This window comes from Micropterus dolomieu, linkage group LG05, assembly GCF_021292245.1.
Source record: "Micropterus dolomieu isolate WLL.071019.BEF.003 ecotype Adirondacks linkage group LG05, ASM2129224v1, whole genome shotgun sequence".
NCBI lineage: Eukaryota > Metazoa > Chordata > Actinopteri > Centrarchiformes > Centrarchidae > Micropterus > Micropterus dolomieu.
The window spans coordinates 18,259,700-18,285,352 of record NC_060154.1 but is presented as its reverse complement, the minus strand read 5'-3'; the positions used below and the strand labels follow the sequence as shown (position 1 = coordinate 18,285,352).

Genomic DNA, 25,653 nt, shown 5'->3' with positions numbered 1-25,653 from the left:
CTCTCTCATTCTCTCTCTCTTCCCATTTTTCTCACACATGTAAGCAGCCAGGTACACTCACACACTCACACTCACACTCACACTCAGCTGGTCTTCGATTGTGTATGTGTGTTGGTTTGCTGTTTTAACCAGTTATTGTTGCAGATGCTTGATACTTGTGTTAACCTGGTTTATGGCACAAATGTCAATTTTATTATAGATATCTAGTTTCATTATCTTAATTTGAGCAATATATGTATTTAAACCCTTTCTTCGTTTAACAACAATGCTATACAAATAAAGTTATCGTAATTGTAAGCACACCAACCTGCTTTTGTTTTATCCTGCATAGTTTTTCTTTTCTTTTCTTTCTCTGTGTTTCTTAAACATAAACAAAAGATTTACAGAAAGGTCTTCCTTGTTTGGCAAAATCCTGCTTGAAATAAGGCATCCCATCTGCTTTATATTTAAGTGGGTGACCAGCTGGTTTGTGGTTTCGATGCTGAATTTCTCACTCCTCTGCTCTCTCTCTCATTCCTGATTCTTTGTGCTGTACGGGGAATATGTATCACCACTTTGCCTCAAGCCATCCAGCAGTCCAATTTATAAGTCAGGCTAAGGTACAAACTCTGTCCCAAAAAGCTGAGATCCAAACTATTGAGGCCAGAGATCATTTGTTGCTGCCCAGCCTCTCTGCAGATCTGGCTGACTTTCCCTGAAGAGCCATGCTGGATGTGGACATTGTAGGAATGAGGGAAGAGACTGAGCAGAGTCAAAATAACAGGAAAAATGGGATGGATGGTGGGAGTTTACGTGTGAACAGGGGCATTTTTGTTTGACCATTTCACCACCACATAATAAAACATCCGCATGGTTGAAAAGGTGCACACACAGACATACGGGCATCTGCTCCCACATTGGACAGAAACATACAGACCTTCCCTCCGACAGAATATATAGGCATTCGCACACACACCTAAAAAGGTGAATTTTGCATGCATGACCGTGCTTCCCTTAGCTGTGGCCACGGTTGCTAGGCTACGGGTGATTCCAGTCTTTGGAGGGGACCTGACATTAGGGAGAGCAAACTGACCACAGGAGGCTTTAATCTGCCGTGAAAGAGCAGCTGGAGATCACATACACACGAGCCAGTAGTACTGTATTTAAACATCTGCTTCTACCTATGATAAACACACATAAATACATGCTACATTGGAATCTTTGTCTATCGCCTCCTTGCTCTTTTCCAACACACACACACACACACACAAAAAAACACACACTCTTAGCTAGCAACTAGTGTCTTATTTTGGCCAGCAGCCTGACCATCATAGGACACACAATTTTCCCAAGCCCAATGGGGAAGAGTCTCTTGGGACAACAGAGTTTACCTTTGTAGTGTGTGTGTATGTGTGTGAAGGTAAATATTACTTCTGTGATGTGTTTACCTGCCACCATGCATAAGACATAGACCAAACAAATCTTCCTGTAACACACATTTCTATTAGAAAACATAAGCTCTGGGTTGGAGACCTGACCATTCTCTCCATAAAAGAAAAGACTGGCTATATTCTATAGTTTTCTAATTGCCCACCAACCCCATGAATTAAAACATAAAACAATGAATTATACAAGTAATTGCCTGTGTAGCCCAAGCCTGATATACATGGCTTTTTCCACCAAGCTTAGACCTCCATTGTTCATTGTTGTCCGATTACTATTAAAACACATCAGTGAGTCAGACTGTTGAATTGGGTGACATTATGATGAGTCACTGGAGTTTATTTTGACATCGCCCTGCAGCCAAAAAAACTCACTAGAGCATCAAATGTGTATTAATTCACAAATGAAAATAGTCCCTTACAAATGCACTAGTTACTCTTGTTTGACTAATGTTTGATAAAACTACAGTGCTCAGCTTTCTTAGGAAATTACCCAATCCCATTCTGAAAGTGAAAGTACAATTTGTGATCTGTTGTATGTTTTTAGTAGGAACAAATGAGCTTCAGGCTGAGAGCCACAGACCATGTAGGGAAGTCAGAAAGAGTATTAATTAATCGAATATTGCTCGTGATTTTAAATGTAATGTAAATGCTCTGTATTTGTGTGGCACCTTTCTAGTCTTTTCGACCACTCAAAGCGCTTTTACACTACATATGCATTCACCATTCACACACATTCATACACTGGGATGCCTCTGGCTGGGCTGGGGGACTGTTGGCCTGGTTCTCCCGCGTTATCCTTCCCTGGCGGCGTGGACATGCAGTCTGGGGTCCTTTGCGCTTTGGGGGGGTCGCGGGGCGCCCTGGCTTCTGGGGGTGGGGGTCTCTGGGTGCTGCGCGGGTTGATCCGGTTGCGGTTTGGAGGGCTGCGGTGGGATTGTGGGGCGATTGTTGATGCATCTTGATGCATTGTGCTTTTTCCCTGTGCAGGGTCTCTGGATGGCTGCTGGGCATTTAGTTTGTGCATTGGAGTCCGGGGGAGGCATTTCCTCGTTGGCTTGGAGGGACCAGTTTGCGTCCCTGGTTTGCTTCGTTGGCCTCAGATCCATGCTTCCCCATTTCTCTGTCGGCCAGTTGTTGGACCCCTCTGGATACTGAAGTATAAAGTTAGTTTTCGGGATGTGCAGTGTGGGTGCGGGGCAGGGCTGTGCTCCGGTTTATTCTGGGCTTGTGCCTGGAGTTCTCGGCCCTTGACGGGTGGGTGGGTTGGTGATGGCATGCAGCTGTGCTGGTTGATTTTGCCTCATTGCTGGTTGGGCTGCTGTTGCACGGCGGCCTGGGGGCGTGCTGTGCATGGGGGATGTCGGCTGGCGCGGACGGCCTTATTTTGTCCGGCGGTTGGGGGGACGGCTGACTTTTATTGGTGGGTGCACGGTGACATGCGCGGTGCGTTTGCTGCCAGGCTGGGACTTGCTGCTGGTGTTTCTCTCCGCTGGCTTTCGCTGTTGTGTTCCGCTCGCTTTCGTTTGCCCAACCACGCACGTGGGATTCGCAGGGGGCTGCTGGGCATTGGGTGTCGCTGTGCTCGCGCAGTGCGCACGTTGGGCTCGTCACTTGTGCATTGGTGTTGATGATTGCGTGGCATTTGGGCATTTTGGTTACTGGGGCTCTTGCCTGCCTGTTGCTGGGGTAGGTGTGGCACAGTCGTGGCGTCCCACTCTCACTAACAACTACATTCTTTAACAGGCTTGTGCGCACACACATGTACACACACACATACAGACACATTCACTCACATTCACCCACACAATCACACAGACACATACAGTCTCACACATAGACACAAACAAATGTCCCTGGTAGAATTATTCCTAATGCTTTTCTTTCAGTTACTTATTTAAATTAATTGTTATTATTCCAGCTCTCGTGGCTGTGTTGTGTTGCTTATTTAGTGTGCGTGACTGTTTCTTGTTTTCATTTTTCTCTTAGTTGTCTTACTATGTCAGTTGTTTATTGCTGCTGTTCGGCTGGTTGTGTTTTACTATTATTATTATTTTTATTGTTTGTTTGTTTGTTTGTGTTTGTTTGGTTGTTGTTGTTTTTCTCCTCCCCAAGCCCCCCTCTCTGTTCTATTGCAGGTTTCGTTGCTTTCTGCAATTGGTGTTTCCCTCTGCTATTCCCTGTTGTCCCCACCTTCCATCCCCCTTTCCCCCTTCACTTACAGGTGTTATCCTTTCTCTGTGCTGTCTGTGCCCCCCATCCCCATGTCTGCCCCCCTGTCCAGTCCGGTGACAAATCAATACATAATTAAATAAATAATAGTATATTATTACAAGAGAGTATATTGATACTCTCTTGTTAAAGTAAAATCTGTCTGGCACAATATGGTATCCAGCTCATCATACTCCATACCAGGCTGCTGGGTAGGACAGGTTAAAAAACAAAAAAATGTTACTGATTTGTGAATGCGCGTTTTTGGGTCATTTTATAATCAGAAGCTTGTTTTTTTAGCTTAAGTTACATTTTTTGGACAATGCACATTTGTTTCTTCTATATTTTATTTTTATATATATTTTTATTTATTTTTATTCTATGTTTTCTTAATGTGCAAATACTGTTCTAAAGGCATTTTCATTTGTTATTCACCTGCAAGCTATATTTCAGAACATTTGTTTAACAAATTGTGCTTTAAAAAAGTGGTGGGAACTTGTCCCCAGCTTCCGCAGTGTAAATGACACCTATGCATTTTGGTTATAATCATGCAGCCCTACTAACACATTGTTGATTTCGGTCTTTTCATGTTTTATTGTCGACAAGAAAAAAAAATACAAAGCAACGCCAGCCTCATCCTTTAAGTGCACAGCATACAGTATGCAGTACAGTTTGACATTGACTGTTTTGGCTGTTTTGCAATTTAGTCAATCTCCTCCCTCATCTCAAAGTCAATCTGATTAAAATGGATGAAGTGTCATAATAGTTACAGGGCTCTATTCCGCTGCTGCTCCAGACATAGACACAACTTTGATAATCTCTTTAACTTATTCTTGCTCAAACTCTTAAATTTGTTGCAATTACCATGTATTTGACCATTTTCTCTATGCCTGAATTATCCCCAAGTCTCTTAAATGAACCTGTAATGCTATCCCATTTAATTGCCAGAGCAGATTATTCTGCTTTATGAGCAATAAGCCATTCACCCCAGGGGTATATCAATCCTAATGCATCTATTAAAGTCTGCCTATGACATTATTATGATTAGTCACTTTGTTGTTCCTGAGCTAGAACAGCACAAAATATGAATATTAATAAAGAAATATTGACATGATCATCTACTGTCACCGCACATTAATCACTACTAATCTCCATGACTGTGATTTTAAATGTATTCATGTGTCCTTTTTGGACGTTCTCAACCTTGTTTTTGAGAAACAGATGGTATCAAGCACTGTTAAATAATTATTCCTGAGAGGATGTCACCTTTTGTTTTGTTTTTTGATCCAAAAGCTTAATATACATGAACTGATGTCATTTGGCTTTCATGTCTGGGGATTTGCTCTAACAAAACAATTCAACAGAGAAAATCAACATGTTGTCTGTGGCCCACCGCAGGAGAATCCACCCAGTGTTGGGGGATAGAGACTGTGTGGTTACATGAAGTCTCACATTTACAGTTTAGCTTCTTTAAGTAAAACACTTTTTATACACAAACTGGACAACTGTGGTATGTACATCCCCCCCAAAAACAACACTGCCCTTTCACCTGCCAGAGAATAGCTGGACTAACAACCCCACCAAGTGGTCAGGTGTGTCATCTCCATATCGAGACATCGGCTCATGCCTCATTTGCTCTCCATATAAATCAGCCACAATTCATACTGGTTGAGTTCATAATCTGGATGAACCTCAGGAAACTGGAAGTAGAATGAAGCAATCTATTCTCATTCAGCAGTCCATAGCAGATGTTGATGACTAACTAACCAGCAGAAAGTTTTAGAACTAAAGCTGACATTATATCATATTATTTGTACTCTTACTAATGTTTACTAGTGTCACATAAATAATTATTAGACCCAAATAAGTTGTAGATCTTGTGCTGTATTGATGCTTTGTTGATGCTTGCATGTTGTTCCTCAAATGTAAGTCGCTTTGGATAAAAGCATCTGCCAAATGAGTAAATGTAATGTAAATGTAATAATGAAAAATGTAAACCATACAACACTACAGTGGAGTTACAAAAAAACTTTACACCTGACAGATTTCTTCCAAAGTTTGTGAACTAGCCTAAAAGGTATTAAAACTACAATGTGAATGACAGAGACACCATATTTCCGGTCCTTAGGGAAAGGAAGAACATTTTCACCAGTATCACATTCCCATTTTAATCTCTCACATTTTCTCCTACAAAGAGTAATATAGTTTGATGTGTTCTCATGAATTATTCATTCTTATATTTTGTCATTTACTTTATATGCGCATCTTTCAAGGAATCTACACTCCCAGCGGACTGAAGCACTACCTTACTCTCTGTGGAAGCAATACAGGTGATTTACCATCACAAAACTGAAGGATCTGTCTGTGCCAACATGAAGGCAAAGGTATCACATAAGTATATTTTAGTATATCATGCCCACATATGCCGTGGAGTATCTCCATATGTGCACAAATGTATGTAGAAACTGTGTAAATTGGTGACACAGATCCTCACATTATCCCAAATTAGTATAGCATAAAGTGATTTAAAAATGTGAAATGTAAGAGGTTAAAACCAGAGCTTAATTTCATGTTTTGAAGCAATATAAACAGTGAATTAAAAGTGTGTTTAATTGGGTCTACAATGAAAATTTAAATCGAATCAGAAAATTTAATCTGTGAAACCTTGCAGCTGCTGTCTTTTGAATTTGGCTGACATTAACCTCACTGACTAGACACTGAGCTATTCCAAACCAGAGGCATCTTCATGACTCCCTTGAGGACCTTAACACATAACTAGGGATGAAACGATTACCGGTTTAACAGTAAACCATGGTAAAATTCCCGATGGTTATTATTACCGTACACATTTTAATTACCATGATAACCGGGTACGGTTAACCGCGGTGTTATAATCTCATGGCAAACACTGTCCAGCGTCTCCCAGAAGCAGGCGCCCATGCGCAGAATATAACGTGGGTTTGTTTGGGTCGATGACAACATGGCGGAAGACAACGCTGCTGAGATTTTTCAGTCACTCTGAAGTCCGGTCGTATTTTAGTTTTTATGAGAATGCTGAGGGAAACTTGACTGAAGAAAATAACCTTATAGTGAACGCAGGGTGAGTTAACTTTTAGCTTTGGTTTGTCTCTCTGACTTGCTAACAGCGTGTAAACTGTAGCCCTGTGTTAGCCGCACTTGTTTTCATGTAATTGTCCACGGGGTCATTGTATTACCTATATAATATAAAATCTTGATAATACACACTTAGATGATTTTCATTTGTTTACAAAAGGTATTTGCTGTTATTTCATTTTTTATGCAAACAAAATGGCAATTGTATTTGTAGTTTTCAATATAACACTTGTTGAAATGGTTTCAGTGTGTGTATCAGTACATTTTAATATTTTTTGGCACATTTTTACAATACCGTGGTAATACTGATAACCGTGATAATTTTAGTCACTATAATCGTGATATGAAATTTTCATACCGTTTCATCCCTACACATAACATTTTGTAAGATGGCACTCTTAAAGGTAGTATTGCACTTCCATAAAGACAGGAGACATGTTAAAAACAGAATGCTCAAAATCGATACAGCGAGAATGAGGTAAACGCTGGATCCTACATCTCCCACAATGCCACTAACTTCATATTTTCGTTACTCTCTCCCTCCCTGGTATTGTAAACATCCATACTCTCTCATACACCTCATATCCAGTTTGTAATGTTTTGTTAAAATGTTGTTTCCTCTGAGATCATTCTGACATAATCAGGGGTTATTTTTCCAGACTTTGGAAAATCTTGTTCCTGAGCCACAGAAGACAACTAGTCACAGCCAGAATGGTACTCCCCATCATGGAATAAACTGAGCTGCATGTTTAAAATCAGTAACGATCCGTTTTAACACATATACTGTATAGCCATGTTTCCCAAACCTGGGGTCGGAACCCAAAATGGGTCGCAGGCCCATTTTAGTGGGTCGCCAATTGGCAGAGCTCTCTCTCTTTCTTTTCCCTAACCCTCTTCTGTCCACATTCATACAGAATTTTTGTATTTTTGTCTGTAGTCTGTGGTCTGTCATTGTCGATCCTATGATGTCTTGGACCTAAAGTACAAGGACAAGTTTTTAGATGTTTCACTGTGTAATACTGTATGTGGGGAAGTGCTCAGTAATGAGGGTTTTAAAATGAATAAATTGAACAGGTATCTCAGAACGAAACATTTGCTGTATTTGGGAAAGTCTAAAAAAAAAAAAAATGTCTTTGCAAAGTAGAATCCTAAAAACAACATACTTGTGTGAATCTGGCTTTCCAACTCTGGCATACCGGAAAATCCCAGAGCCCAGAGTAAAGATCATTGGTGAGATTGGTGATGATGGGAGAGGATAAGAAAATAACAGCAGAGAAAGGGGAATATACCGTTGTTGTTTTGGTTAACTTTAATAAGAAAATGAATACATTTTGTATACATAGTTTGTTTTGCCCTTTATCAGTAGTTTGTAAATGTAGATTTATTTTTGTAAATTTGGGTCCAGGGAAACACCAGATTTCTCTTTCGGGTCTTGAGCATGAAAATGTTTGGGAACCAGTGTATATGGTACTTGATGTATGCTTTACTTTAAATAATTGGTAAGAAGAGTACATGTGGCTCACACTTGAATCAGTAACAGAAAAACACTTAACTATTGACTAATGGAAATCTATACTGGCTTTAAGCTTTCATTTTAGACTGCTTTTAGAGGACTTTCCCACTCTTTTAGTTCATCAGAGCAGCACACACATTCTGTTGTCAGCCACCGTCTGCTTGCTCTCTTCTCTTAATATTCTTCACTGGGCAATCTGTCATTACCCGCTTTATGGAATCAAAATCAAAAATGTGTGAGAGCCACTAGCAAAGGTAGTTAAAGATTTTTTCCATATAACTTGATTGCATTTTATCAAGAAATTTAACAATTATTTTAACAGATACCCACAGGGCTGGATTTACAAAGTATGGTACTTAGTATGGTGACAAACACACAGATTTAAGCCCTTCTGAACTGCAACCGTCTACTCCCACTACACACAGACATAAGGCATTGTTTGATACAATAGTCCCATAATGGCCAGCAGTAGGCTTAATAATAAATTGCTGCAGAGAGAACTGTGATAACAGATGTAAGTTCTGCTATCTACTGCAGACCACTACTGCTTCAGCACATTGAACAGCGCAACTCAACTCAGCATCTCAACACACATAACAGGCTGTCAAAGAGCAATCATACCAACCACTGAGCGCCAGAATACAACAAGATGATGTGACGGTGTAAACTGCAGTTTATGAAAACAGTATCACATAGAAGAGATGAATGCATAACAGACATGTTGTCCATAATAAGCATCACAAGCTGTGCTAACAGGCTAAATAGAAAACACTACCACTATATACCACATTCTCAAATTGAGTTACAGTAATGGAACACAGGTTTTACCCTTTGACAAGTTTCTTTACTGACCTTTTGTGTGCAAAGAGATCTATCAAGTCTGTCAGCCTCATCAGGTTGGATGCTGAAGCCAGCAGTGACAAAGCAGAGAGATTGTGGGTCATGAAAGTCCTTCTGGATGTCGTTACATTATGTTGTGATGAACAGCAATATGCAGGCTACTGATGGTGAGTAAACACACTATTCTCTTGCTACAGTTTGATCATTAAGGAGGCAAGAATGCAACAGATCATTGATAAGAGCTATTCTGAAATACTGCAGGGCCATGGCGAAAAGTTGCTTCCCTGACTTTCTCAAATAGCTCCCTGTGGTGCATAGTATAGTAATCCTGCTTCTGATAAGTGGGTTGAAACTGATCCCCCTCCAGACTTTTGCCATCTCGTGTGCATGGAGCTGCTGCTGGCCAAGTCACTCCCTGTTTGTTTGGGGGGGAGAAAGCAAAAGACCCATGTTTTGTTTTCAAGATCTTTTTTTGTGCTACCTTGTATTTATTAATAAAAAAAAAAATTATTATTATGCATACTGACTTCATTGATTATACTAATTTTGGTCACTTTTCCAGTGTGAACACACAACAGTTAAGACCTGATTGGAATGACGGAGCTGCATGGATTTGGGACACAGCTGGAGTCTCTTTGCTGAATAAGTCATATAATACTAATTTTGTTCCTTACCATTTACAGCCTATGCTGACACCAGGGGAATACGAGAGCGGCAGGAAATTTTCTTGACGCCGATAGAATTGCATTACCTCTACAGTTAGCTCCACCTGAGGTTATAGGGTTGTATATGAAAATACCACCTGAAGCAGATTCTGTGTATGACCAGGAACACGTCAAATCCATCAAGTGGTCATGTATTGATTTTCTCTATAATATAACTCATATGCAGGCTGCTGTGGACAGGAGATGCTGCAGGTTATTGACCTTCCTCCCTGTGAGTTAAGTCTGCATCCTCTGGCACGTTCTCCTCTGCTGGTTTCTCCATCTGAATGAGATCAGCATCTTCATGACCTTATTACAGGGAGAGAGGAGGAACAGTTTGTGTTTGTTTTGTGACCATATGGCCCCATTAGTAGGGTAACGACCCCACAGTCCCTCCAGGATACACTCACACCACACACACACACTCATTTCTGAATTTCTGTGTGTGTGTGTGTGTGTGTGTGTGTGTGTGTGTGTGTGTGTGTGTGATATGACCTTGGAGACCCTCCAGGACACTTAACACTGCCCCCGGTGGCCATTTACGCAGACATACCCATGCGGCATTTGGCCTGCGACCTCTGCTTGGATTTTGAACCTCTCACCACGCACACACATAATTATGCACAAAGCTTCATGCTGGTCATTTTGTCCAGGCACACATACATATTATACTTGCCCAAAACACACAGACAAAAGCAGTTATGAAGTCTAACAAAGGGCAAACAGGCAGGGGTCAAAATAAAATAGAGCTTTCCAGCATGCTAAAAAACCTGTGTGGCCTAGGTCAGCAGAAAACAGAAACCGTCAGCTGAGGAGATGTTGGCGCTTGTCAGATGAGTCATCCTGAGCTGTAAACACGGAAGCAGAGGTCAACCTGCTGCTAACAACTCATACTGTTACTGATCTTTTCTATCTGCTGTACTCAGATTTCTCTTGCAAAAGAGATCTTGATCACAATGACATGTCCTGATTAAAAACAGGTTATATATAACATTTGTGTCACATGACTTTGCATATGTAGTGTATCCACTCAAAGCTCTACTTGTACCACCTACTGTACAGAAAATACAGAAATCAGATGAGATGTAATACAATCCGCAGCGCAATGGCACAACCTCTGCTGTAGTAAAAGTTATGATTTGCTCCTGTGGAGTGTTTGCGGGTTATGTTTCAAAAGAATTTTAAGCCAGGTGTAGACTAATATAAATTCAGAATGTAAATTATCCAGCTCTGTCCTATCATCTGACCAGCTACTGTAGCACTATCTCAACTGGGATTGTCACGGGCATGAAAATTAATTCTTGACCTTGGAAATGGTAGTTTAAAAGAAAAACAAAACTTAACCCAAGGTCCACTTACCAGCTTTTTCTGGTGTCTGATCTTTTCTTAATTATTCAATGCAGAAAAAGCTAGTACATGGACCTTGAGTTAACCCTAAGATAAATGGATATCCATCATCTATTGCCCCATGAAATGTGAGCACCTCCATATTTCTTATTTTTCTTTTGTGTAGACAACAACAACACATCACATGGATCTCAGACATTGTTATGCTACGGGCAACAATGTAGACTCCTACAACAGTCTATGTTTATAGCTCTTTGCAAGATAGCTTCCAGCAGCATTGAGAGCAATGTGACTGAGCAGTCAGTTGTACAGATGCTTTGTGAGGAAGTAATTATGAGCTATCTTGGACTGTATTTTGGTTATATTGAGTTTAATGGAATTCACCTGCTTGTTGTTAGTAGGAGAGGATTCAGATAATAGTAAGGTGTCCAATAGAGGCAAAAAAACAGTTCTCATGTTGATGTTCATGATGCTTTGTGTTGATTTATACGTTGCTGCAGCTTCACGACCGACCGTATCATGGCTCTGTAGACGCACACTTCAGTATTCGTGGTAAGGCTACCATAAGGGTCTGTGATAACTGCCATACCCAGTCCCTTTTCCCTGGAAATATTCTCTGCCTCACACTGACTTGTGTTTCTGGCAGCAACAGTACTGGCTTGTTTGATTTGTTTGCTTGCTTGTTTGTAAGAGAAATGGATAAGTAGCTTGAGCAGAAAAAGCCACCATAAAGAGGCACAGGACACAGCGGCCCCGACTGAAACAAAAGAAGCTCTACTACTGTCCTTATTGTTTGACTGACAAGCGCTTTCACAGGAACACATTGCAGGAACACCACAGCAATATCCAATTATCATCATGGATGTCACAAAATTAAATTAACAATGAATCTGAGAGTAATGAATCTATTACTTTGAAGAAGACATTTACAGAAGACGTTTCGACAGACCAACAGATAGATATATCCTGTGATTCCAGGACAGCTGTCTTCAACAAAAAGGCTTCTGTTGTTGGTATCATCTAAATATCTCAGGGGCACAAACCAATACTTCACAGAGCAATTCACAGGTTTGCTTACTTCAATAATTTCATTTTATGCTTTTATTTCATTCAAAAAAAAAAAATTCAACATTAAATGTAAATTCTTTCCTTCGGTGCTTTGGAGGTAAATAGTTGACCAGCTGGTCTGCGTTTTTGATGTTCATTTCCACTTTCATACCACTCTCGCTTTCCCACTCTCTCTCTCACTCTCTTTCCATCAAACCCTTCTGGGTACCAATTAGGGCTCAAAGCTGCTTCAGCGTGTGTGCATAGGTGTGTGTTTTTTGCGTGTGTCTTGCCGCGTGTGTTAACGCCAGCTCAGACAACAAGCTATAGGCTACCTGTCAACAGGCACTTCAATGCTCACCATCTGCTCACACTGCAAAATGGTCTTCATTTACCCACCACTCACAAACCAACACTGCCATCCATGAGAAACATAGTGCTGATTTAAAAAATGTTAGCATTGCCTGGTGATAATGTGCAATGGAGAAGAATCTTTTGTAAAACCATGATCATCATACTCTATTTGTGTGTATGAAGGAGGCGGTGTGTGTTTGAATGTTTACTTGTTTGTTGTCCTTAATATTAATGTATGAGTGTGGGCTGCAGCTGTGTGAAACTGTAGTTCTACACAAAAAGGTTTTTTTTGGATATAGGCCTAGGATACATTCTGATTTCCCTGTGCTAATCAATAATCTGTTTATTTATTTGAGACACATTAATCAACACCGACATTTTGACAACATCGTTGTAAGCGTGCCCAAGGTTACCTCAGCAGCTAATATGTGCCTGTGGTCCCAAATGTCTCTGTTGTCATCTATAATCAATAGTCCTTTAAAGCAAACTTTAAATTTTTATTTCAATGTGAGGTTTTAAATTTGAAAATGATCAAATAACAAGAACCTCATTCTGCAGTGTTATTGTAGGAAGGCCACAGCTGTGTACGAAATGCCCTTTCGTGTATCAGCTCAATTTAGAATACTTCAGGAAGGAAAAGTGACGTATAAAGCAAAATGTAACAGAATGCACACCACACAAGCCGAACTATAATTTTGCACTTGAGCTAAAATGTTAAAACACTGAAAACGTTTGCCCTCTCTCCCCTCATTGTGCCTTTCTCCCTCACACACACTTTTCACCTCCCTCACTCACTTTCTGTAAAATGTCATGCAGACATACATTGCCGCCAGCCTCCAGGCCATGGGGATTGAATACAGCCTATATTTATAGAGGGGGTGATCTGTTCAAACATATGTTCCCCTTAACAAAGTCATCAATGTCAAACCCTGCTCTCTAGGGCTCCACTAATGCTACATTTAGCTTCGCATGCATAACATTAAAGGCAGCTGGACAGAAAGTCTTAGAGTTGGAGTGAAAGCTAATAAGCTATGCTGTTGACCTTCCTGGGTCCCAATAATTACTTCAATTATAGGTGAAGTAGACTTTGGAGAATGTGTGTTTGTGTTGATGTGGTGAGCTGGGACAGAATGTAGCCCAAAGACTGAAACAACTATTAGCCTGGACAAAATATTATTACCCAAGTGAGCACTAGATGCTTTCATTTTAATGTTGATATGCTGAGAGTGTACACATATGTGAAAAAGAAACTCAAGTGTGTGTTCTTTTGAATAGTTCATGTTTAATCCTTAATACCTCAGTACAGAATGGTATGTTGGCTAATACACCGTATAATGTCAGATGCATGAGGAATCTATTTGTAATCCATCAACAAAAATGGAGGTGCTAGCCAGAACTCTGCGTGGTGCTGTGTTCAATGATGCTCCAACATCTATTTTCTAATGTCAAGTCAAATACATATGTTTTATAGTATAGACTATACAGAGCCCAGGAAGGACCTGGGAGGAGGGAAAACTTGTACTGCTCTGAAAGAAGAAGAGCCTTGAGGTGAAGTGTCGGCTCGAGGCAGAGGAGTTGGAAAAATCTTAATCCCTTTGGAAAAACTGGAAAAAGGTGCACTGGAAATGTCCAAGACGTCTCAGCAGAAGGGTAGATTGATTAGAAGGGCAGGATCAAGGGTGCCCTAAGTGACACTGAACAGCAGATGAGCAAAGACCAAAGACCTTCTACAATACTACAAGGAGAGACAGACAATTTCACTTTTGTGCGTAAAAATAGTGTCTTCTTTTTTCAGATGTCTTTATTGGAAAACACCAGGAAGCCACACATGCTGACCAGAATCATCACAACCCTGTCACACTCCTGACAAGGAGGGAGGACGAGGAAAGAGAAGGTAAGAATAATGTAGAGAGGGCGCATAAGACTTGAGCCCCACCTGTATCCACCATCAAAAATTATAAAAGCCTTCCAAATATTTTCACAAGCCATTTTGGTGCCCTAGGCGTGAGTAGGATTTGGTAAGCAATGCCTTAATACTCTATGAAGGTACACTTACCTAAGAGCTAGCTACTGGCTTGCCATTTAGATTCATATCCTTTGATCTGTATCTGAGTATAGCAGTTATCGTAGCCAAAGATGGAAAGAGTAATTAAATATTATGCTCAGGTAAAAGTACTGTAATTTAAAAGAAATTTTACTTGAGTAAAAATAAAAGTACTGGTGTAAAATATTATTTACATGAAAGTAAAAAGTAAGTCAGTTCAAATGCACTCTGGATAAACGTTATAACTTTGTTATATTTTGGAAATGTTTGGTGATGTATGATGCAACTGTTGTGAAGTGTGAAGTGAAGAACACCAGGCTACAATTACATTAAATTCAAAAACACTAGTGGAACAACATGACGGCCACCATCCAAATCAACAATAAATTCCATTTGTATAGACATCCAGTGCATCTCAGTGATGATAAACTATAAATATACAACAGCATTTCTCTGTATAGCCTCACAACAATTAACCAAAAAAGAGAGGAAACTCAGACAATTATACACAAACCATCAACAGCAAAAAGAACTATGGACACTGGGGTGGGTCCAACAAGCAATATTAGGATACAAAAATGAAATAACTGCCACTTTAACAGCAGCATAAAAGCAGACAATACATAGATGTATAAAAAATATCAAGTCCACAGTGGCTGCGGCCACAAACACACATATTAAAGCAAAGAGCTTTTACACAGTGCACAGTGGATGTGTGGTTGTTGATGTCCCTGTGAGTTGCGCTCACCTGCCTGAATGCCATTCTGTGAGTCTTGTGCAACACGAAGTTCTCCACAATCTGCTCTTGGTTCAACTTCTTTGCTTGACCATTCTCAGTGCATAATATAACCAGTCCTCTAAACCTCTCTGTCCCACTATAATGAGTTCACTAGCCTCTCTGTCTCTGGGCTACTCGAAGTTTTCAAACATTTTGGGATGAATGAGGCTCTGCAGTCACAACAGTGACAGAAATAGTCAAAGACAGCATATAAGCCATGTGGCAAACGTAGAAGTCACCGCCGGAGGATCCACCGTGAGCATTCTGGCATTTAGCCACACCAAGCATGCACCTGATGGTTATGCAACATCTTGGGTGTGTTTGATTTGGGTCACTTAATGCGCTCACCATGTGGTGCATTAAATCAGCGTCTTTACACATGGAGCTCTCTGGAGCTCAGCCCTCCTGCAGGGAAGACACACCAGCAGCTTCATCTCTTCTGATTCAAAACCTTTCATTATTCTTTTAAAAGAAACCAGCGCACACCAGAAGGTGCCACTCTGCCTATGCCTTTAGCCAGCTCTGCTTTCACAAGTCATCTCATCCATACAGTTCTGAAATATCTAAGTTAATTGTAAGTGACACAACAGGACCATATGTGTTACTTTAAGTTCTGCAGTAGTGACTTTAAAGTGCATCAGCTAAAGGACTAGATTTTGAACAGTCATTGTCAACTCCATTTTACAAAGTCATGTTTATTCAGTCCATTTTTGATAACAGATGGTTTTTCCTATCATTAAATGATAGGCGAAGATGGTGGAAAAACTCTTTGCTTAGATGCAGTTTTTACCAGCATGCATCTATTCCCTGCTAATAGCACTCTCTCACTCTTTTCTCTTTTAGTTCAATCACTTAAGTAAAACTCTTTACATATTCCCATGGGAAGACTCCTCTGTTAAAGAGCTGATGCTTTCATTCTGTCTCCTTTTTTTGGTCCATTGCTTCATTTTCCCCGCATTAATACGGCTACCCTCGATGTCGTATGAAAGGAAGTACAAAGTAAATTTTTCCTGCACACTTTGCAGCGAGCGCCTGCTGCTTCTGCCACAGAGTACAGCTGTGGAGACGACACAGGCAGCGGTTGGCTCTTTCTGAGCATCAAGCTAGTTTTTTTTCTGTGAAGTTTCTTTTACATCCCCCTTTATCTTTTCTCTGAGGCCACACAGAGTAATAATATAAAACCTCACAATTTTGAATGGTTTGTATATCAACATAATATCAACAGCCCACAGGCCATCCTCAAACTTCTTTATCAACATCCCAACACTTGATGACCAAATTCTCTCCAAGGACTCTCACACAATCTCTCACTGTTTTCCCTGAGCTTCAGTTGAGCTGTCCAGTCAAGATCACGCTGAGCAGGGGCCACTCTCTGCCTCGTGTGCCCCATGGCAGCACCATGCATTATGTACGCATCTCTCTGTGGATAATGTGCTCAAAAAATGCCCCCTGCTTGCCCTTGTTATTGGAAACCTTCTCATGATGAATAATGACAGACATCAGGGTGCCAAATGTCCCGTGCAGGACACCGTAGGCATTTCTCTGCTAACAGGAGGGGAACAACATCTGTTTGGCTGCTGAACGCAACGCTGATTCATCAATCTCACAAACACACCTCGTCTTAAAGTCACAGTCAGCTGTTTCCGAAATGCACTGAGGGGTGAGTCTAACACAATGTCAGTCAAATGGCATAAACACAGGCACTAATGGCTAACCTGATCATAAATAATCATAAAAAACAGCAAAGATGTGATGGCAAATGAGAGGGAAAGAGAGATCTTGTTGCTCTCACGCTGCTCGATTGATGACTGTACCTTTAATCATGGCTTGGCTCTGAAGCAGGATGCTGGTCTATGACTACTCTGAAGGACACTCAGTCTGATGCAAATTCCCCCATGAGGAGAGAAAATTGCAGACATTTCATTTTAATGCCTCAACACTCATCAAACTTGCTCAAAGTCTGCAGTGATGCTGAGAGTAGAGGTGGAGAGGGTTCATGTGACCCATAATAGAGGCACGTAAGAGACACAGAGGAGCTGGTGCTGTTTTAATGGCTTCACTGCCAGCCTCTTTTTGGTCATTTTGAAGAGGCCTTGAGGATTAATATCGGCCTCTTTAATCTGTAACCTCCTTTATCCCCCTTCATTTTGTTTACCCCGCCGTCTGACAGGTCAGGTCATATCGCACATGTGAGGGAGAGGGGCTAAGTTGAGGGTACAGTCATCGTGTTAACATACTCCGTGCCCTGACACCGCCTCGGCGGTAGTCGTTTTCACAAGCATCATTTTGAATGAAGGCGTTTAATACAAGTCAAAAGTGCGAGAGGATTTCATTTCGTGTTCCTGAATAAATCTGCAGGGGAAGGATTGTGGGGAGAGAGGAACTGACATATGAATGGAGAGGAGAAAATGTATGCCTCGAGGAGGAGAGGGGAGAGAGTCGCTCGACAGAGAAAGAGACACAGGAGTGGGGCGATGCGGGGGTGCAAATAAGCATAAGTCATTTAGAGTAGCCTTCCCTGTTTCTTTGAAACAAGCTCTACCATCTGACAGATAATGATAGTCCTCTCGCACCAAAAACATGCTACTTTCCTGTGTCTAACGAGGGTTTACTACAATGGAAACCTATAAAGCTATTGTGTGAAGTCAAAAACAAATAACTACTAAATAATGGAGGGAAAGGGAACTTTTAAAAGTCCGCAGGCAGCAAACTTACTGTTCTCAAAATATAAATGAATGAAAAAGAACCCACAATCAACTTTACCAACCCTGTCTACAAGTAAATTATGTTCATATAATACTAATTTGCAACAGAAAATACATTTGGAAGGGAAAGTAATGCTGCTTAAATTACATTTTTTACATTATGAGGAAACATTGTTAATGAGCAAGTCACAAAATATTGATACTGAACCTATCAGTAAAATGTTCACTGACAATGCATTTCCTTTGTTTTCTGCCAAATTATTTGCTCTTGCAGTCAAATCTCTGCTCAACTAAAGCATTAAGAAACCGTTTCATGGTCATGTTTGGGCACTATATTCATGTGGTTAAATTAGGCAAAAGATTGTGGTTTTGGTTTGATACAGGAGAAGGCTAAAGTGACAGGATGTGTTTATTAATATTTAAACAAAACCACTATTTGTAATTAACCTAACCTCACATGCAACAAACCATAGTTTCTGAAAGTCCTCTGCTTTGTATAGCCACCATCCACCCCATCCACCTCCGTACAATAACACAATCCAGGCAGCACTTATGCTTCTCATCACAAAGTAATTGGGAAAACAAATTAATATCATATAAATGTAATTTCTATTTCCTGGTGCACCTGTTTGGTAAATACACTGCATTTGTCTGGGGTAGAATGTGTCAAACTATGGGGCCTTAAAACAGGTGCAAGAGCCTGAATATCACGATGGTAATGACACCATGTGAACAGTGTTGTTGGCTGACAAATTGTGAGGCAGTGTATGTATATAAATATCTACATCAGAACTTTGAGATGTCCACACAAAGATTTAAGGAGGGGCATGGCTGAAGGTAATAGTACAGGTAAACGGGGCAGGTGGGCTTAGACTTCAACTGGATGCCTGATATGTATGCAATTATTAGGACTCATGGTAAAAGTAAAAAGAAACAAACTTTGAAATTTGGCTGGCAACAAGTCAGCACCTACTTAAAAGGACTAGTCTGAACCGCACTTTACCTTAATCACTGCGCTACAGTGCCTAGTTATTTAAAACCACAGCTAAACAACCACAGCTCCAACCACGGCGGCTCCACCAATGAGTTTGTCTCAGCCTCGAGAGGCAGGCTCTACTTCTAAGAAATGTTTCTATGAAAGGCTACTGCTGCCTCTTTTGCTCATTTAATCCCAGCAAACACTTTGACGATGGATAGATGTGGAGAAGATGGTCTGCACTAAATTGGAAATCTTGTATAACTTCATTGTCTTCCACCCCTCCTCTCTGTTTATTTCTCTCTCTTTCAATCAGAAAGTCATGATGCTGTGTCTTTCATCTCTCTGTCTCCCTCCATCTCTGTTCCCGTCTGTCTCCCGCCTCGGGCCAAGATGCCTCTGTCCAGGGAACAGGCTGTTTATGAGCATCCCCACTGGAAGCCCACTGATAAATGTCACTGTCTGCAGCGAAATTAAACATTTAGTGAGAGTCCTTGGAAAGGACTCAGGGAGAACAGTAAACTAGCATATCCTCGGGTACTCTGCTTTTTTGTTGTCTTTTCATGTTTTTTAATTAAGACAGGGTTTAACAGAACATCGGCGTCCACTGATGCTGGCTTGCATTTCCTCGTCCTCCTCCTGAGTTTTGCCATGCTCAAGGAGAGAGCAAGGAGGAGACTGGCTGGAGAGGGACTGCAAACCAACTGCTTCCTACTTTTGAACAAAACTCATTAACGATGCTATGTTAGTTATTTCAGTTCCTCCTTTTTCCATTCATCCCGGAAATGGCTTTTGTTGAGTGTCTCTCACCCACGCCCTTTCATTTAGTGCATTTGCATCACAAAGAATAAAACACATTTTCATAGGCGGCTCTTTTCCTGTTGTCTACAGATCTGAGTGTTAGACTAATGGTCTAGGAATGATTCCTTGCTCTGAGCTGCAGATGCATCCCAGCACCCACAGCAGCCATTTAATGGCTCAGTCTGCGCCTGGCTTTTATGGCCACGAATCTTAAAGAGGCCCTTTTCCAGAATTACTGCACATTGAGGTGTGGCAGAGGCAGGATGAGAGCTCTCGGGCGTTTTAGGGGACAGGTGTTTTATGCTCTGTGTGTGCATGTGCATGCGCACAACTTTGTCACGGAGTGTGTATGTGTGTCTGCCTGTTTGTGTGTATTTGTGTGCATCTTGCGTGGTCTGTTGAAGGCCTGACAGAGGTAATCACTCAGTGAGATGGAGGGACGGAGCAGCTTTAAACGCCGACTCTGTTTTAGGCTTCACTGCATAACCAAATAACGCTCTGTGTGTCGCAGAGGCTAATAAGGCGTATTCCTTTTCCGAGCAGCTCAAGAGGAAAATAGCCTTCCTGCTTTGAAAAAAAAAAAAAAATACTTTTAGGAGATACAGACTTCTTCCTTTCTCTTTTTTTCTTCTAAGCTGACAAATAAATTGCATGCAATTTTAATGGTTTTTCTTCTTTCCATGCTGTCGGAAGTGGAAACGACACATTTCACTGCCCCTGCAATGTCTTCATATGGGTATTTATCAGCCCCAGTGACTCCTGGCTGTGTTAATAATCCCATAGCACTGGTGTAATGGATTCAGCCAAACCCCTGCTTTATCCCAGGTATCCTCCCTTTCTCCCACTAAATCCACAGATTATTACAGAAAATACTTTTTCCCTCTTATACTTGTTCTGTCAAATTAGTGCTTTTAGCATCCTGGCCCTTTGGAGGAATTACAGGACTTATTTGGTTTTTGCTGAATGCAGGATAATCACCAGTTCACTGTGGGGTTTCAGACTTGGGGTTTTAGAAACGAAGCTCAATCTATCTCCCCTCTTTTATTTCTACGTCAATCTCACTGAGCTTAAAGTCTTCCATTTTTACAGATGGATTCTGTGACTATAGGCTATGAGAGATACAGTTATGGCTGAAAAGGGTGTCTTTACTGATTTTATCTGTTTATTATTTTGCATAAACAGCATATTTCTGTAAATCCTTTAGTGAGGATCCTTACTTTTATATACATAACATGGTATTATATCGTATAGTATATGGAATTAATGGAACGCTTCCATTAATTCATGTTGCAACAATTTTTTTAGTGTATAAACCAATTTAAATTGGACTTCAATAGGTCTTTTCGTATCATGCCTTTTAATGTCATTTATAAACAATTATATGAACTGCCTTGTTGAATTACATTGTTTTATTTCTGTTGTAGTTCCTTACCAAGCTAACCTGTGCGTTATCATCTTTCATATTTACATTTAATATTTTCTGAACAAAACTTTACTAACTTTTGTTTACACTTGACATTGTCATATTGTTATTTTTATTTCATTTTTGTTAGATTCTTGTGGTTCTCTAGGTACTGTAAAGGGCAATCTGTCTGTCTATCTGTTGTTTGTCTGTCCATATATCTTTCCACTCACTTTCACATAAACTTGCTCATTCTTTTTCAGTCCCTTTCAGTCTTCTCCTCCCCTATCTATCCATCAATGCATTCATTTATCTCTGTAAAGCAGTTTCTGATGACTAGCATCCAGCACAATGCCTTGCTCAGGCAGGCAAGGTCTATGGATGCGTGATGGAGTGCTCCGCTCAGCAACCTGGCAGCGACGTGAACAAATTGATTTTCTGACAGATTAAAAAAGATTAAACCAGCCATAAAAACAAGCAGGAAAGTGCTTAATGGACCATATGTGCACAATACGCTTTCATATGTATTCTTTCCCAGTTTCTCCTCAGGCCATCCATCTTATTTACACTGACAGGTCACAGGCCACGCTAACGTGACTGTCATGGCAGCTGGACTGTGTCCTTCATTTTATTTTGTCAAAGTTGGGCATATTAACAGTGCACAAAGCTGCAGTTAAATGCGTATTTACATGTAGTTGGGTTTTTTTTGCATCCTGTGAATTCACTTGTATTCATACACTTGGTGTAAATGAAACAACACATTTCTGTCTGGCTGGTCCTATAAAGCAGACCCAAGATGCTTTATATCATCCTCAAACTGAACTAAGTATGCTCAATCACCATCATCACTGACCGAATTAGTAGCTTTTAGCAGTGGTGAGCCCCTCACTGGTGACTGAGAGCACCGTTGTCAGCTCAGTGTGATACACAGTATGCTACTTTGTTAAAACTCTATTAAAAAGACCCACAGAAGTCTTCATTATGTGATTACTGTCAGAAATAAGTGGCTGCTGAGCTATTAACCTTGTAACCAGTGCTCGTGTAGGTCTAGTTTTGAACTGAACAGCTTGAACCAGCAACAGCCCGAATATACTACTGAACTGAATTCTGAATCAGCACTGAACATCCCCACCACTTTTTGAAATGGTTGAATTTGTCCCTATCACAAATGTGAACACTAAAAAATTAAAATAGCTGTTAAATAAAAATGCTTTGAGATTGAGTAACTTAAGCCAAAAAAAACGCAAGCAACTGATTCCTGCATTATATTATATAGTTATATTTTGACATGTCACCTGCCACCTGAATTTTGTGTTTAACTTAACATAAAATCAGCAAACTAATTTATAATGCACACCTCTAACGAAGGCCTTCATTTGAGTCTGGATTAGGGCTAGGCCTTATTGGTTCACCAACAATTATTCATCAATATTAATATTTCACAAATTGATCATGTCAGCAAAATCATAAATGATAGGACACAAATTAATTTTCTAGACTCAATAACAAAATGAGTCCTTAATGCATGGACCCTCTCATTGTTTGACGTCACACAAAATGTCCAAAACAATGTGTTGTTAACGAGCAGAAATGTGGAAGACCACCAGCCTCCATGCAATTAAACACCCTGTGAGCATGACTGTCTGCAGATTCTTACAAAATTGTTAGCCTGCAAGTTTACAGAAGCAAAACACTGAATATTTTTGACCTTTTCCTCAGTACAAAAAACAGCAACAGATGCAATCCTCTTGGGAGTAAACAGTAACAAATTCCATTAATGGTCTCTTTAAAGTTCTCTATCATGCAAGTCACACTCTCACTTCTAACCAGTTAATTATTCTGTAACTCAGCAACAAGGTCAGTGGTAAAGATATATAAGCTTACATTCATTTTCTTATCAGTAGACCTTAATGTACATTTGAACGAATATAAAACATTTTAAATTTCTCTTCAGGCTAGACAGAGAAGGTGTCAATCCAGTAGGGATATAGAAGAAATAGAAGGGATCATTTGAGGATATTTTACAACAGGAAAAGCATTGTCTCAGACACACAAAAGCATGCCCACCACCATATAGCACTAACTCCAACACAGCCAAACTCAAACTCTTTTGATGAAGTTTAGCAAAGTAGCCAAAGTATAGGTTGGGTTCAGTTTCTGTCAGCAAAGATGAGTTAATGTTAATATTTGGCTCAGGCTCTGACTATGACCTGTGTCTGAGGATGTAATTAACCAGCAATTCAGAATCCCTCATGATTGAGTTCACGTTAAGTTTACATAAGTCAAAGGGATTGTGGAGTTCAGCCTGAATACGTTCACTTTCAGGGTCAGAAGAGAAATGATGAAAGAATGCCATATCCTTTTCAAACAAATGTTTTTAAATTCCCCCGTTTCCTTGACTCTACTGGTCAAGTGCATTGGACTCAAAGACAGCAAGTAGATTAGACCAAAGCTTTCCTTCTGAATGGAAATTTAGGCTTCATATTTTCTCACCCTCTGAGCTGATTTGGACTTACGACACAATGGACACAAATATCAGCAGGAACCACAACTAAACATGTTAAACCTCAAAATTTTTGCACTATTATCTGTGGCTTTTTAATCACTGGCTTTACTCTGAAAACACACTGGATAAATGGCTCTCAGCCATTTTCTGTAATTGGACCATCAAACATCCACGCTGCAGAAACACAGCAGAAACATGAAGCACGGTTTCTTCGACAAAGCAAGCAGAGCATTACATTGTCAGACTGTTAGCTTTGAAGCTGAGGCTTATGGGTGATTTGGGATAAAATACGCAGGATACGCGGTTGACGATGGATGGATGGATATTGACAATGAAACAACTGCCGGGTTAAATATTTGGATGTACATATTTTTTGCATTTATTTGTAAAAATTTAGATAATTGAAACAGTAATGTAAAATGTGAGCCTAAAAGCAGATTCTCAGACAGAGCTGTAGAGGTAAAGGCAGTTTATTAGTGAGTCAATGAGCAGGCTTACAGTTTGAACAAATTTATTTAACGCAGGATAAAACCCCTTGAGATGTACCATCTCGTTTTCAAGGGGGTCCAGTTTATCAGTGAGCCATCTGTAACAACAGGCAAAAAAATTCAAGACAGTTTCAGACAAACAAAATGGACCACTGCAACAGTGACACAACTCAGATACTCTTACAACTAAAAAAGGAAACTGGGACTGCAGTCGAACTGTCAACAAAATGACTTTTCTGTGTCTTTTCCAAAACTCTTTCTTTGACCTCGATGGAAAACGTCATGAAGTCAAGGAAAGGTGTGAAGGAGAATTCTTAAGGACATCCACGATGCTAAGAGAATCCGACTCCACTTACACTGACTTTAAAACACAAAGGAACTTTACCTATAACGCATGGAATATGAGAACAGTGACAAACTCAATGCTGTACAATTCAGGTAAAGTTTCTTGTCCAAAACAGAATCACACCTCCTATACAAGAATGTTTTCAATTTCTACATAGGGTTCACTTAACCATCAATTACTCGTAGGAAGTAACATATATATATAACATAACATATTGTTGAAAATAAATACAAGGAGATGGGGAAACAACATTTACGTACAGTGCCTTGCGAAAGTATTCGGCCCCCTTGAACTTTTCGACCTTTTGCATTTCAGGCTTCAAACATAAAGATATAAAACTGTAATTTTTTGTGAAGAATCAACAACAAGTGGGACACAATTATGAAGTGGAACGAAATTTATTGGATATTTCAAACCTTTTTAACAAATAAAAAACTGAAAAATTGGGCGTGCAAAATTATTCAGCCCTTTTACTTTCAGTGCAGCAAACTCTCTCCAGAAGTTCAGTGAGGATCTCTGAATGATCCAATGTTGACCTAAATGACTAATGATGATAAATAGAATCCACCTGTGGGAAATCAAGTCTCCGTATAAATGAAACCTGCTCTGTGATAGTCTCAGAGGTCTGTTTAAAGCGCAGAGAGCATCATGAAGAACAAGGAACACACCAGGCAGGTCCGAGATACTGTTGTGGAGAAGTTTAAAGCCGGATTTGGATACAAAAAGATTTCCCAAGCTTTAAACATCCCAAGGAGCACTGTGCAAGCGATAATATTGAAATGGAAGGAGTATCAGACCACTGCAAATCTACGAAGACCCGGCCGTCCCTCTAAATTTTCAGCTCATACAAGGAGAAGACTGATCAGAGATGCAGCCAAGAGGCCCATGATCACTCTGGATGAACTGCAGAGATCTACAGCTGAGGTTGGAGACTCTGTCCATAGGACAACAATCAGTCGTATACTGCACAAATCTAGCCTTTATGGAAGAGTGGCAAGAAGAAAGCCATTTCTTAAAGATATCCATAAAAAGTCTCGTTTAAAGTTTGCCACAAGC

General features: G+C 40.3%; 1 long non-coding RNA gene across 1 annotated transcript in view; it reads left to right on the top strand.

Moving 5' to 3' along the window:
- LOC123971780 overlaps positions 1–25,653 on the top strand; it is a 52,312-nt gene that overhangs the window by 3,531 nt on the left and 23,128 nt on the right. Inside the window, exon 2 of the long non-coding RNA XR_006825285.1 lies at positions 14,347–14,445. This is a non-coding gene — a long non-coding RNA (uncharacterized LOC123971780). The remainder of the gene's footprint in view (positions 1–14,346; positions 14,446–25,653) is intronic.